Source organism: Bombina bombina, chromosome 5 (genome assembly GCF_027579735.1).
Source record: "Bombina bombina isolate aBomBom1 chromosome 5, aBomBom1.pri, whole genome shotgun sequence".
Taxonomy (NCBI): domain Eukaryota; kingdom Metazoa; phylum Chordata; class Amphibia; order Anura; family Bombinatoridae; genus Bombina; species Bombina bombina.
In genome coordinates, this window is record NC_069503.1 from 541,282,068 (window position 1) to 541,296,906 (window position 14,839).

Here is a 14,839-nt window from a genome sequence, read left to right on the forward strand (position 1 = left end):
TCCAATTAATATTCCCCCAGTCCCTCCCATGTGTCTTAATACTCTTCATGTCTCCAGGAGACACATTCTTAAATGTAGAGGGCCTGGCGGGGCGACTTAAAATTTAAACTCGGGGGGGCGGAGCCAGCAACTAACCAAGAGAGACGTGTCTATGAGAGCTCCTGCAACAATTTCTTTAATATTGTGGTGGATTGGGACTAACCCCCCGCAGTTTACCCCAAAAACTATCTTAACTTCTGCAGGACACTTTCTCCTCCATTTGAATTATCGCTGCGGCAGATGCAGTGCTTGATCACCCGTGCCAACCGGGAAAGAACTTGCCTTTTGCGGCCTGCACACGTCATGGCGCCTAAGGATAAGGAACCCTGGTCAGACATATACGCAGCTCTGCAGGATTTGAGTTTACAGATGTCGACCAGGTTTGCGGACATATCTAATCACCTCAGATCTACTGCAACACAGTGTGAACATATGGAGGAGGATGTGAGGGAAAGCGTCGCTATGCCGACTCCCGCAGATCGGCCCTGTAAGCAATGGAAGTGGCTACCAAGCTCTATATCAGACGTGCCTGAGTCTCCTGATACCCTTATTGACCATCCCCAGCTCAGCAATAGCCCGACTCAGAGAGATGCGGCAGGCGCTTTGGATCGAAACTCCGTTCACCTGTCAGTAAAGAGAGAGCTCCGTGTAAATACTAGGCAAGTAAACATGTCTTTTGAAACTAGGAGCCAAAAATTATCCTTATTGCCGCCCGCCTACAGCCACCTAAGTTGCGACCCTGCACGTAAGCCTCAGAGAGGTGCCTTCACTGAGCCACTTAACATAATAGAGACTTTACAGAGGTACCGTCCTATAAGCTATAATCAAGACCTGTCAGATTACCTTTCTTTGTGGGGTTGTGACCGGACTGCCTTTCATACTGTTCCGGGGTTAGATCCACAGAAGGGGATACTGTATGAGCCATGCAAGAGGGACTTTTTACTTCATTTCACAGTACTTTTAGACTCTTTTGATCCGGGTGGCTCACACTGCTGTGTCTTCCAGGGGAGTAGGAGCTCTCGGTGCATAAGAGCTTATTGATAGATGTCACTCTGAATGCCTGTTCAGCAGAAGGCTACAAAATTTGTGTTATATGCAGCTGACTGGGACACTCTGAGGGCTGCTTATGTTTGCTTCTTGATTGATATCACGACATCTTAATAAAACACTCTCCCCATGCACTATACTGCTTATTAGAGCTTCCAAGTGAGTTACTGAGACTATTGTGAGTTCCCGAGTTCAGATGACATCCAGAAAGGAACTCTGTTACTTTTTATTACTTTTCAATACATGCTATGTTTCAAGTTATGATGTACAGTTTTTTACATGCACAGTTAATGTAGAGTTTTTCAGAGTATGTCTTATACTTGCCTAGTATGGCTCTTGGGTTATCCTTTTTCTTTAGTTGGTGTCTATAACGTTATATCCCTGCAGTGTCTAATGCCTAAATACACAGCATACATAGTGAGTTCCTAGTTAAAAGCCAGTTTAGCTGTATAAATTGTTATTTTATATTTTATATATTACTATATCCTGACCCTAAGGAACATTCCAGCATTAAGGTTGTCTATATATGCCGCAGTATCTCACGCCCCAACTTATAAGATTATTTTAACCTTTAGGTGCAGTGTATTCACTCTTTATATTTGGTTTCGTGACACACTTTGTTGCTATATATTTACTATTTGGGCACCAGAGTATTCCACGCTATTTATAGCTCCATTAACTCCCAGAGACCCTACTGGCTTGTTCACCTGTTTAGCAAGCTTGATTCAACCCATGGCCTACTAGGGACTATTCTGAAACAAGTTTATATAATACATTTCCCCATATACATATTTACAACGCAAGGTCCTAGTGGAGGGTGCCTGCTATCCAGATACTATTTATTGAGGGTAGACTGGAGATCATAATGTTCCCGAGTTATTCATACTACCCATAAGAGATCCATTATAGAGGGCGTTTGCACCAGTATACTATTCCTTTAGCTCTCTCCATCTACCCATTGCACACCATCATGTTCACCCCCAACGTACTGTAGTTCTAAAGCGTTGTAATTGCTATTCATAAATTTAGAGCTCCACTTTTCCATAATATTATCCAACTCTCAGAAAATCACGTAGCAATAACACTCTGTCCTGAATCACACTGATCCCCGAATTCTAAACCAATCAGTAATACTTTCTATCTTGGATTGGTTCCTTCATATCCATACTAAGGCAAAAACCTACCTGGGGTATATATACATTATGTCATCTTACTACATTGACATTAGATGTAATCAGCATACCCTACATTTAATATTGAGTATAAGCTTTAGTTACCCCAAGTCTCTACCACTATGTTCATGTGTTATATATACGTGTAAGTGAAGCGCTCTCTCCAGTATGGGGAAGTCTATACTATTAGTAACTACAGCACTGTTCCCGCAAGATTCTTTGGTAGTAACTGAAAGCAGTTTTTAACTAGTCTAATGTTTATTTTACCACTATATAGTTTCACAAATTACTCGACATGTTTGATATGTAGATGCCCGTTTTATCAGTTGTCATGAGGCTTTATGTTTATATATATAGATAAATATAGATAACTACTTATTACTAAATCTATATATGCTATTTCTCCCTCTATTGCCTCTATGATGACAGAACCCAGGACATTTTACAGTTCTTACATCATTACTCATAGTGTTCCGGAGAGACAATCCTCCTTATATTATACTTGATAGCCCAGAATCCAGAAACTGCATACTAAGTTGACATCCTGACTGGCTCCGCCCTCCCATTTTCCCCTTTACCTTATTTCGAGCGGCTTTTGCCCGCTGCATTTCCCTCCCCCCCAAAAAATACCCATATTGCTAATCCCCCCCTTGTCTTAATTTTATCTAAATAGATATCCTAAGCTATATTATATGTGACAAGGTGGGGCCCATTTATGTTCTTTTTTGATATTATGCTACAAAACTGAAGTCCCATTATTAAGAGTCCAAATCCCCTATTAAAGCCATAGACGAAAGGGTTTCAACTATTCCTTCTCCATACTTAATTAGCATCAGTTGGCCTTTTGGCAACTCCATCTCTTTATCTAATATAGGCCTTACCTCTTTTAGTAACAATTATCCCTGTGCCCTTCTACTTAATTTTAGAATTGTAGTGAAGGTAGACACAACTTGTATTAACAGACCTGGCAATTTCACTGTGATGGTAATGTATTCCCTTTATTCTGTCATTGTTTGGGGACAAATTTCCCTTGTTGTATTTGCATATGACTTCAATAAAAAAATATTTATAAAAAAAAAAAAAATTTAAACTCTACAAGTCATCCAGAAGTTCTTTGGAAACTTCTCCAGAAAGGCTGTTACAAGATTATTATTTTGTGAACCTAAAAATAGGCTAATAAATTCTTATACCTAACAATGAACAAATAGACATTTAGATTAAATTAAATAATTTTCCTTGAAGCCCCTAACAACTGAATGGGCTTGTTACGGTTGCCTCCAGGCTGGCTGGAAGTTGGACTGTAGAAAAGGATGCTCCTAGCGCTCACCAAAGGAGCAGCAGCACCGTGGACACTATAACTGCTGCGTAGCCACCATAAGTAATGCAGACTCTATGAACCACCGCTGCTGGGCTGGTATCTCGCCGTCTGCTCTGCGCCCTGGACCTATGACCAGGCTCCAGTAGGTGAACCTCTTCCTTCTGTAGCAATCCCTGTAGCTAAGGGAGTATGAAGAGCATAGCAATCCCTGTAGTGATTATAAGCTGTATCCTACAAACATGAGTCAAAGCTTCAAGTTAGAGGGTCAACATAGGTCTGATGTGCTGGAGCACACAGCCTGCTTTTATTGAGGTTACATGCAAACAGGACACTCTCAGGGGGAGGCATAAAATCCCCCATCACACATTTGATATTAGATAGAGAGACACTCCCTTTGACAGGCCACAACATTTACTTCAGCAGATAACATTACACACAATAAAACAATGCAGTCCACCTTATCAATACTAGTCTGATTAGACAATGGGAAAGTTGATCACTAAACCTAATTAGAGCTAATCCCAGCAGACTTGTATTTAGAATAGGTTTCTTGAAGCTGAACAAAATTTAACTCTTAATGGCACACAATGAAACTGAACCAAGTGGGAGAAAGCCAGGGACAAGTCATTTCACAGGTCTGGGGACATAGTCTTAAAGGGGGCATTGTTCACCAGAGTCACAATATGTCCCCAGACGTTTCCCAAAGGGCCACACACACCCCACAAAAGTCAATATACTCTCAGGGGCACAATCTTCCAGGGGCCATAGTCATGAGGAAGGAGGCTGGCAAATAGGCTTCTCCAAAATCCAGGGAAGCAGGGCAACCTTCCATTTAAAGGGCCAGTCACAAATAGCAGTTTGTAACAGGGCTTTAGGTAGAGTGTGGGGGGGGGAAGGGGGGAAATAATGTCCCTGCTCCCAGCGACCCTCCGAGACCTACGGGTGTTACTCATACTCTGTGTTTAGGAGTTAAGTTGAGCATTGTATTCTCCTCTGGGAGATGTCGAATTACTAATCCAATAGTACCATATCTTCTGAAAAGAGGCCCTATTATTTAAGATATCAGCTGAGGATTCATACATAGTATAGGTGTAGCGAATTTTATTATGTATTTCCGACCATGGAGGTGAACCCACCTTCCAATATTTTGCAATGCAGATCCTTGTTGCGGTGCATAAAATTCTGATGAACGTGTTGAGATATCTATGAAATCTATCTATGTGTTCGTGCAGCAGTGCCTGCTGTATAGTGAGGATAACCTCCTCCTCCAGCAGTTGGCTAATAAGAGTGAAAAGTTTTTGCCATGTCCACTGTATCTCCCTACAGTCCCACCACATATGTTTATAGGACCCTAATTCTCTGCATCCTCTGTAACATAAGTTGCTGCCATTCGGTTTCTAAGTAAGTTTTAAAAGGTTCTATACTGAATTTTTATATTAGTATTTGTGATTTTTTTTTTTTTTATAGTAGTGTCTATTATATGCATTTAAATGAAAATTCATGTATACTGTCCCTTTAATGGAATTAAGGAGGCTATATTGAAAATAATACTCACAAACAGTGATACAGTATCAGATGTGTCTGTCGGTGAGAGTTTATGGTCCAGTGATCATCAATCTGCAGAGGTGCTTTGCAACCACACTAAAACAAAAAGGTTAACATTTTAGAAAGGCTGATTATCCTTGCATGGTGAAACATACCAATTTACCAATGTTACACTTCAAATTTTATTGGCATTATCAAAAATAATTGTGAAAAAGTCTGTATGTCCAAATAATATTTATTCCAAAGAACATCAGTCTGTGCTAAATGTACCATTAGCTCACTGTTGTTTCCCGGATGACTTGAGAACTGCTAATTTTGTACCTATTCATAGAAAAGGTAGTAGGAAAGACTGTGTTAACTATAGGCCTAACTATAGACCTAATAGAGAAATTCATGGAAATTAATTTAAAGGAAATCAATGTGTTTTATATAAAGACAAAGGGGTCTATTTAACAAGGGCCGAATGGCCCCTGTTCCTCTTGTTTCCGCGCGAGCCTTCAGGCTCGCCGGAAACAGGAGTTAAGAAGCAGTGGTCTTAAGACTGCTGCTCCTAAACTCATACACCGCCACTGAGGCGGCGTATAGCAATCAGCCCCATCATGTACGATTGGGCCGATTGACACTCCATGCTAGTTGCCGATTGGCCGTGAATCTGCAGGGGGCGGTATTGCACCAGCAGTTCACAAGAACTGCTGGTGAAATGATAAATGCCGACAGCGTATGCTGTCGGCATTTATCGATGTGCAACGGACATGGTTCGCTATAGCGGATAATGTCTGTCCGCACATATATAAATAGACCCCAAAGACTTTTAGTAAAGTATTTGACACTGTCACAGACAACATAAAAATCTATAAATTGTTAAGTGGGTGAAATGTTGGCCTAAAAACACTAGGATATACCATCAATAAAATGAAAAGCCACCTTCATTCATCGCTACACAAACGGAGAGAAGCGGTGCACTCTGCCTTACCCGTCACTGTTTTCTCCCGGCACATAGGAGCGTGGGGATGACGTCACACGTCACAATGAGGAGTGCTGAGCAGACAGCGTTATTCGTCCATAACGCCATAAGTGTAAAGGCAAACAGAAGTGTCCTAACACTCCTCAAATAAACAATAGTCCAAAATGTATTAGAATACTTAAAAACAAAGTGTATCAGCAGCTCTGACACTGCAATGACTGGCTTATCATAGTGAGGACAGCTGGGCTCCTATGCAGCAGACATATTTCGTGCTCGTAAGCACTTGTTCGCTGCTCCAATTCATAAAAAGGGTAGTAGGTAAGGCTTTGTTAACTATAGAAAAAGTTGTTTTACCCCTGTGCAACTCCTTATAAACAGCGCTGCTTTTATACAAAACTCAACCTTTGTGCTATAAGATGTGGTGTGTAAATGTCCCATATAGGCCACAGTAAATGCACCGCAAAATTGATTAATTGAAACTCACAGTTCGTAGGGACGATGGTGCTTGGTCCTGGGGAGGTAGTCTTCCACAAAGTGTGCTGATTTCTCCGTCCGGAGCCTCCCCTCCTCAAGCCACCTGACGTCCTCGAGCTCTCTGTGTGAGGGAAAGACCATCTATGCGTTGATACACCCTCCTTGCTATTGGTTGAGCCGTCTTGCAGCCTCCGCATTCGTCATACAAGGGTCCTCTCTTACTGGCTGATGCATAAACTTGGAAAGAAATTGCGAGTACATCTTGGTTCTTGCTTGGAATAAAACCACTTTTATTCGATATCCATAGAGATAAAAACTTTCTTCATTTTCAATACATCTTTTCCATGGTTAACAGAGACAACATTTCTTCAGTAGCAGTGTTTGCTTGTCATTAGTGCAAACACTAATTCCGTTCCGGCTGTGTGTGCCGTAGTCATAGCATGGTAATGACAGGCAAACCTGGAGATTTTAAAACAGTTACTCTCCAACGATTGGCTAAAATCAATTGACATCACTTTACTGCTTAAAGGGCCACTAAACCCAAAATCTTTCTTTCATGATTCAGATAGACCATACAAATTTAAACAACATTACAATTGACTTCTATTATATATTTTGCTTCATTTTTGAGATATCCTTCTTTGAAGAAAAAGCAATGCACATGGGTGAGCCAATCACATGAGACTTCTATGTGCAGCAACCAATCAGCAGCTACTGAGCATATCTAGATATGCTTTTCAGCAAAGAATAACAAGAGAATAAAACAAATTAGATAACAGAAGTAAATTAGAAAGATGTTTAAAAATGCATTCTCTTTCTAAATCATGAAAGAAAAAATGTGGGTATCATGGCCCTTTAATTGCTTGAAGACACTTTCAATATTTATATACAATATAGACTATACCATGACTCACTTTTTTCATTTAACACTTAGTTTCATACTTTGAAACCCATTCTTTAGTTTATTATTTTTGTAATGCCACCATGTCGATTAAGCTTGATCTCTCCTAAGTTTTGATCCTATATAATCATGTGACAAGAGTTACTTCTGATTAACTACTAGTGGATTTAGATCATATACAAATTTGGTATATCACTAAATTTAACGCTTAAAGAGACTTATTTTAGATTCTTTGAAAGCTAATATTGTTGACAGAAAATATGGGTAACATATGCTTTTTTGTTTATGTGATCAAACTTAGACTGAGCATTTTAGGTAAACTGGAATGTCTTATGTTTTATTCACCATATCCACTTTCTGGATGATAGATTAGCCCACAATAAAAAACATTCCATATACATTAAAATTGCTTTTGACAGACAACATGATCATGTGACCTATCACTTCTACAATCAACAGACTAGATTATCTAGTTCCAGAAATTGATCAAATCGTATTCACTGTTTAAACCATATGGTTTTCGTGTTTTCAATGTCAGTATCCAAAACACCTCCTTTCTAGTTAGGAGTTGATTTCTATTGCCTCCCCTTTGTGGAACCGGTATTTGTCCACTATAGTTCATTTTAGACTTTCTGGATTTTTATGATGATAAATTTTAAAATGCATAATTAGTGGAGTGATTAAAACTCCAGCTTTTATGTTGGATACATGTTCGCAAATACGTGATCTGATTTCCCTAGAAGTCATACCTGCGTATTGTAGATTACAGGTAGAGCACGTCAATAAGTATACTACATATGTAGTTCTACAATTGTAGCATCGCTTATGTTGAAACACCTCTCTGGTATTGGTACTGTAAAAACCATTACCCATCTGTAAAAACTCACAGGTTATACAATTAAGATGATGACCCTTGTACACTCCTTTTGCCAATAACCATGAGCTCTGTTTATTCTTATTTTCCAACTTCTTCAAGTTTGTGGGGGCTACCCTATTGCCTATAGTGATGCCTCTTTTATATGCAAATCTGTACCCTTTCCCTATCACATCTACTAAATCATCATCTGCCTTTAGCATTGTGTAGTGTTTCTGTATGATCTTACAGATTTGTCCAAATTGTTCACTATATAGTGTCAATAATGTTATCTTTTCAGTGCTTCCCTGGCTATTCTTAAGGGTTCTTCTAGTGTTTGAGAGAAGATCGTCCCTTTCCCTTTTCTCTACCCCATCTCTGATACCTCTGACCATTTTTTTAGGGTAACTTCTTGAGACCAATCTCTCTGTTAATTTATTTGCTTGTTCAGTGAACACCTATCTGTCTGAACAGTTTCTTAATGTTCTCACAAATTGGCCTTTAGTTATAGCCTTGAAAACCCTATTGGGGTGACTGCTTCTGGCATGTATTATCGTGTTTTTTTTTGCTGTAGGTTTTCGAAAAATCCTTGTATCAATTTGTCCCCCTTTGTTATCACAAATACCTCTTAGTGTGACATCTAGGTAGTTAATTTGTGTCTCACATACTTCAAAAGTGAGACTAAATACACAAAGAGAGAAGCACACTCACAGGAACGAACAACTGGCTCAATACTATTGTTAGCCTGTTCTATGGCGATTTACCACCTGGGTGCAGAATCTTTTAGCCCAGTAATGCTTTTCACAGAGAAGAACTTTCCTGTAGTATATCAGTCTGATCCCGCCTATTACGGTCAGTCCAGCGCCGAAATACCAGGCAATTCCTCTCTGAACAAGGAACACAGCAACCCCAGACGATCGTTTCGGCCTTCATTGGGCCTCGTCAGTGAGGTGTAGCCATATTCCTCTAAGCACACTGAGCAAGGAGTCCACGTCTGGTTTCCCCTTTTTCCCATAGGGAGACTAAATACACACAGAGAGAAGCACACTCACAGGAACGAACAACTGGCTCAATACTATTGTTAGCCTGTTCTATGGCGATTTACCACCTGGGTGCAGCTTCTTTTAGCCCAGTAATGCTTTTCACAGAGAATAATTTTCCTGTAGTATATCAGTCTGATCCCACCTATTACGGTCAGTCCAGCGCTGACATACCAGGCAATTCCTCTCTGAATAAGGAACACAGCAGTGAAGGAGAGCCCGACATCATTAATATTAATGGCTTTTATGAACTCCCCTATGTCTCTCTTGTTCCAAATCAGGATTAGGTCGTCAATAAACCTCTTAAAGAATGTAATGTTTCTGAATGAGTTTCTACCCCCATATATGTGGGACTGCTCCCAAAACCCCATAAAGAGGTTTGCGTAGGAGGGGGCAAATTTCGCCCCCATAGCAGTCCAACATCTCTGGAGGTAGTAGTCACCCTCGAAACAGAAATAATTATGAGTTAGTAAGAACTTGGTTACCCTTAGAATAAAATCCCAGTGATCCTCACTAAATTGACCTGATCTTCTTAAAAAGAATTCTATGCCTCCAAGGCCCCCCTTATGTGGTATTGAGGAGTATAGAGCCTTTACATCAATTGTTAGCCACAACTTATTTTCATTCCACTTTTGTTCTTTAAGTAAACTTAAAAGGTGTTATGTGACAGTTAGATGGATGGTTAGATTCATCACAAAGGGTTGTAATATGGCATCTAAACACTGTGAAAGGTGTTCTGTAAGGGAGCCAATGCCGCTTATTATAGGACGACCCTGAATGTCTGGACCCTGTTTGTGAATCTTGGGCAAATGATTAAAGACCGGAATTAACGGATCTTTAACATATAAATAATCATATGTATGTTCATCAAAAATTCCCAATTCTCTTCCATCATCCAGTAAATTACAGAAACTTAAAGAGACATTTCTATTCTTCACAATGATGACTAATACTGTAAACTCTTGTGATTTATTTTAATTGAAAACATCAGTAGAGAGAGAGGGTTATAATATCGAATTTGACAAAGTGTTTGTCACAGATAAATCACAATTATCCTTGTTGGTGATAATCATACCACTAATAGTCACGATATCCTGAATGAGAGGATACATACTTATCATAATGATGGCAATTTTATAGTTTCTACACAACCTACTGTATCCAGAGACAATGAATGGGTTGTGGTTGAGAGAAGAAATAGTTATAGAACAAATGGCAATAACAGACAATATCAGCACCATCATTCTAATCAGAGAGATAGACCAATACGTAACAATAATGCACATTCTGGTCCATCCACTAATAGAAATGGTCCGACACAATTTGGTCCTACACACCATAGTTCTAATCAATCTAGACCAGTTTGGCACAAAGATAAATACCATCATGATAACAGACATGAGTTTGCCATAAGAGGTAATGTTGAACATCCAAATAATGGTAATGTGAGATTATCAAATCGATATGATGTGTTGGATGATTCTGATACCCCCCTTACAACCAATATGAGACACTCTACACCTTACAATGTAAATCATAATGGTAATTATAATAATACAAATACCCCTGACAATGCTGTTTTTTTAGAACAGAGACCGAAACAACAGTCTTGGTCCCAGCGGAAAATAGCAAGCTATTTAGAGCCACTAACCACACATAGTCAAACATGAAAGACAAAAGCGCAAAAGGAGGGGATTCAAGCGTAATTAGTTAGACAGTGCTGTCTTGCACAAACATAGACTTCTACTCACCAGAGTTAGTATAAATATAAGCCTTTATTTATACAATCTTTAAAATGATACTCTGTGTCCCAAGTACAACACTACGTTTCCCAAGGTAATTGGCAGCTGGAAGTTCTTAAATGCAGGATGCAACCTGCGGCGGGAGTGGTTAGGTCTATTTTCATGCACTAACCACACATACCCAATCCCCAAAAGGCAAAAGACCATACGCAGATGGGGGAGCAGAGGGCATGGGACCGCCTCCAAAAAGGCAAGACTACAAAGACTGAACAAGGGTATCTATAATTTGTCATCACACAGCTTAACAGATGACGAAATTAGAGTGTTGGGAAAGGGACTATCTTTTAGCCCCTCCAATTCCCACAACCTCTTTAATCTTTTTGTAGATGTAAATAGATTTACACAAAAACTCACTATGCAAAAGTAGTTTGCAGAAAAGAAACTCAAAGATTCAACCTTGGAGCCGATTCTGGTTGACTCAATGGAGACTAGGATCAATTCCAATATTATAGTTTATGAACCAGATATTCTGTTGGAACATTTGAATGAGGGATATATATAGACTAATTTTAAAAATAAATCTAACTTCAATCCCCAGATATCTAACAATTCATATATTGAAATATTTAAGGAATTGTTGATAGAAGAATTTGAGTCCATTCCCAAGGGTAACAATAATAAAATTAGGAATTTATTTCCCAGTGAAGTAAGAGCTTTGGACACTTTGAAGAAGAATACAAAGCTAGTTATTTGACAAGCGGATAAGGGTGGTGGTATTGTCCTCCAAGATTACTGCCACTATCTCAAAGAAGCAGAAAGGATTCTAAGGGATCAATCTTATTATGTCCCCTTGAAGGACGATCCCACTCCCCAATATTTGAAGACCTTAACTGGGTTGGTCAATTTCGCCTATCATGAACGAATTGTATCCAAACAAGAAAAATAATTTTTGGACCCTAGAGAACCGAACTATGCCTTCTATTATCACCTGCCCAAAATCTACAAGGAATTATCCAATCCCCCGGGCAGGCCGATAATAGCGGGCATAGGAAGTCTAACTGATAACGCCTTTGCATATATCGACTTCTATCTCCAAAAATATGTTGTGGGTCTTGACTTATACATCAAAGATTCTTCTGAACTCCTGAGAAAGCTGGATGGCATTCAGATAATCAACAAACCTTTATGGATTACCTGCGATGTACAGGTATTATATTCTAATATTCCTCATAATTTAGGGTTGGATACCGTTTCTAGCTTCTTGGAGGATGATCAGTATAGAAAAAAACAATTTATACTGCAACACATAAATATTTTATTTTTCAAGATGATTTTTATTTACAGATAAAGGGGACTGCCATGGGTATCAGGTTCACCCCAAGTTTTGCAAACCTTTTTATGTTTTTTTTTTAACAGCAATATTATTTACCAATCTAGATTCGGGAAGAGCTTGGTATTCTATGGCAGTTTCATTGATGATTTGATTTTTTTATGGAATGGCTCTAAGGAATCAGCTGAGGATTTTGTTGATCACTTAAACACAAATGACAGAGGTCTTATATTCACAAGTAGTATTCATCATAAATCTATAGTGTTTTTGGATTTGTGTTTGAGTTTTAACAACACTGGAGGAATAGATAGTTCAACTCACTTCAAAACTGTAGACTGTAACAGTTATTTGGATTTTTCCAACAATCATTATCGTCCATGGAAGAAAAATGTCCCTTATGGGCAGTTCAAAAGAATCAGGCAAAATTGTAGTACTCTCTGTAAATATGAAGAGCAAAGCCTTATATCGAAAGAAAGGTTTCTAGAAAAACATTACCCTGTAGAAATAATAGAGGAGGGTTATCTTCGGGCCAAAAATTAAAATAGGGAGGAATATTTTATTGACCATAAAAAAGGGAACATCATAGAATCATGTAAATATAACAAACCAGAATTGAGATGTATTACCTAGTTCAATTCTAACCACAAATATATCCGCCAAGCATTGAATAACCACTGGAGGATCCTAAAGAGAGACCCTATTTTGAGTGAGTTTATTGGAGATAGGCCAACTGTGGTTTTCAAGAGAGCGCCCAATCTCAAAAATACCTTAGCACTGAGTTGGATTGTTAAACACAAGAATATTTCCAAACCCTTTAATATTGGATGTAAAAAATAAGAACCAAAATTAAAACACAGAATAAAGAGCCAAGGAATACATTCCTATCAAGATTTAAAAAGGGAGCTTTTAGGTGTGGGCCTTTGTGATATATATTTTTTTGGGCGCAATGAAGTCTCTTATTATGATACCCTACACATACAATTGATAGTATTGATAGTCGATGTATAATTTCACTTATTTGTTAAAATGCTTTGGATTTCTGTCACGCCCACACATGCACCATATTATTGTTTTTTTACTGATGTTCGTATCAACTAATGGAATTGGTGCATCGTCGGTTGGTGTGCGATTCACTGACGCTTTTATTGGCCAACTATTGGTCGACTCTTATATGAATTTACCATGCAGACTATCGATGACTCATTTATTTTTGTAATATGTTGACATTCTTATGATATTGATTTGGCATAATGAAGTGATTTGTCTTGATACTCTACGTATATTAATGATAATTGTTAGATGTTTTTATTTAGTCTGCTGAATGTTATAGCTTCTGTTATACCTTACGCCCACAGATGAACGATAACATATTATTGGTTGTTACTGATGCCCTTATGAACTAATGGGATTGGGCGTACTAGTGGGCGTGGAATATACCGATTTTTGCATTGGTGGACGTGTGATATACAGATTATTCCATTGGTCAGTTATAGGTTAAATGGAGCAGGGTTACTCATTTTTAATTTACAGCCTGATGAAACGGCAACTGGCACGGAGAAACGCGTTGCTGTGCAACGCTTTGTTTTAACAAATGTTTTAATAAAATCCACTTATTTTACTAAACCCTGCTCTGCCTTGCTATCTATGGGAGATTTGCCTTGCTGCCCGAACTACGTGGACCTATCGCAGGTTCCTCTGGATTGGCTGGTTTTTCCTTCTCTGCCTGAGACGTCACCAGTTACGACTTCTGCCGTGGCCTCGTGTTACAGCTGGCGTATCTGAGTCAGCTGAGCGGCTCTGAAGCCTCAACTTGTGCTTTATTGCCCTGGATGTGCAAGGGCGTTTGTGAGTACCCTGTTATTCCTATCCATTACACTCACCTTGTTTCCTACGATATCACACCATTAGGCACCTCTTTCATCTTGTCTTTTAGGACATTGTTGCCATTATTTTGTCTATGAAACTGTTTTGGTCATGACATTTTATATTTCTGAACCTCCAAAAAAAAGAAAGAAAAGAGATCCAAACTACCCTTGCATTTGATATTGTGTTGAAAATACAAGTAGTTTTAACTTATATTCACATAACATTTAGGCAGCGAAGACATACAAATTTAAAATAGGCAGACTTTGTAAGTTGTAATTTTGCATCATATATATATATATATATATATATATATATATATATATATATATAGTTCTCTCCTGGCCCTTTTTAATGGGTGCACTTATTTTATTAACCACCCGGCTAAAATTTTAGCCAAAAATAAGCTAAAATTAGCTAATATTAAAAATGTTCAATGTTTAATGCCCAAATAATCATTACATAAATTTATGTTAAATTATGAAATTAATTTGTCCTTTGGATAGCAGAAAATTTAATATCATTAGACAGTATTGCAATTAGGGCCGGTG

General features: G+C 38.7%; 1 protein-coding gene across 2 annotated transcripts in view; it reads right to left on the bottom strand.

The window, feature by feature from the left end:
• LOC128659423 (C-C chemokine receptor type 4) overlaps positions 1-14,839 on the bottom strand; it is a 64,667-nt gene that overhangs the window by 37,462 nt on the left and 12,366 nt on the right. The window contains exon 2 of one of the 2 annotated variants that reach the window (XM_053713060.1): positions 5,132-5,217. The exons of the other annotated variant lie outside the window; for it this stretch is intronic. The gene's annotated coding sequence lies outside the window, so the exon portion shown is untranslated. The remainder of the gene's footprint in view (positions 1-5,131; positions 5,218-14,839) is intronic. 2 annotated transcript variants of the gene reach the window in all.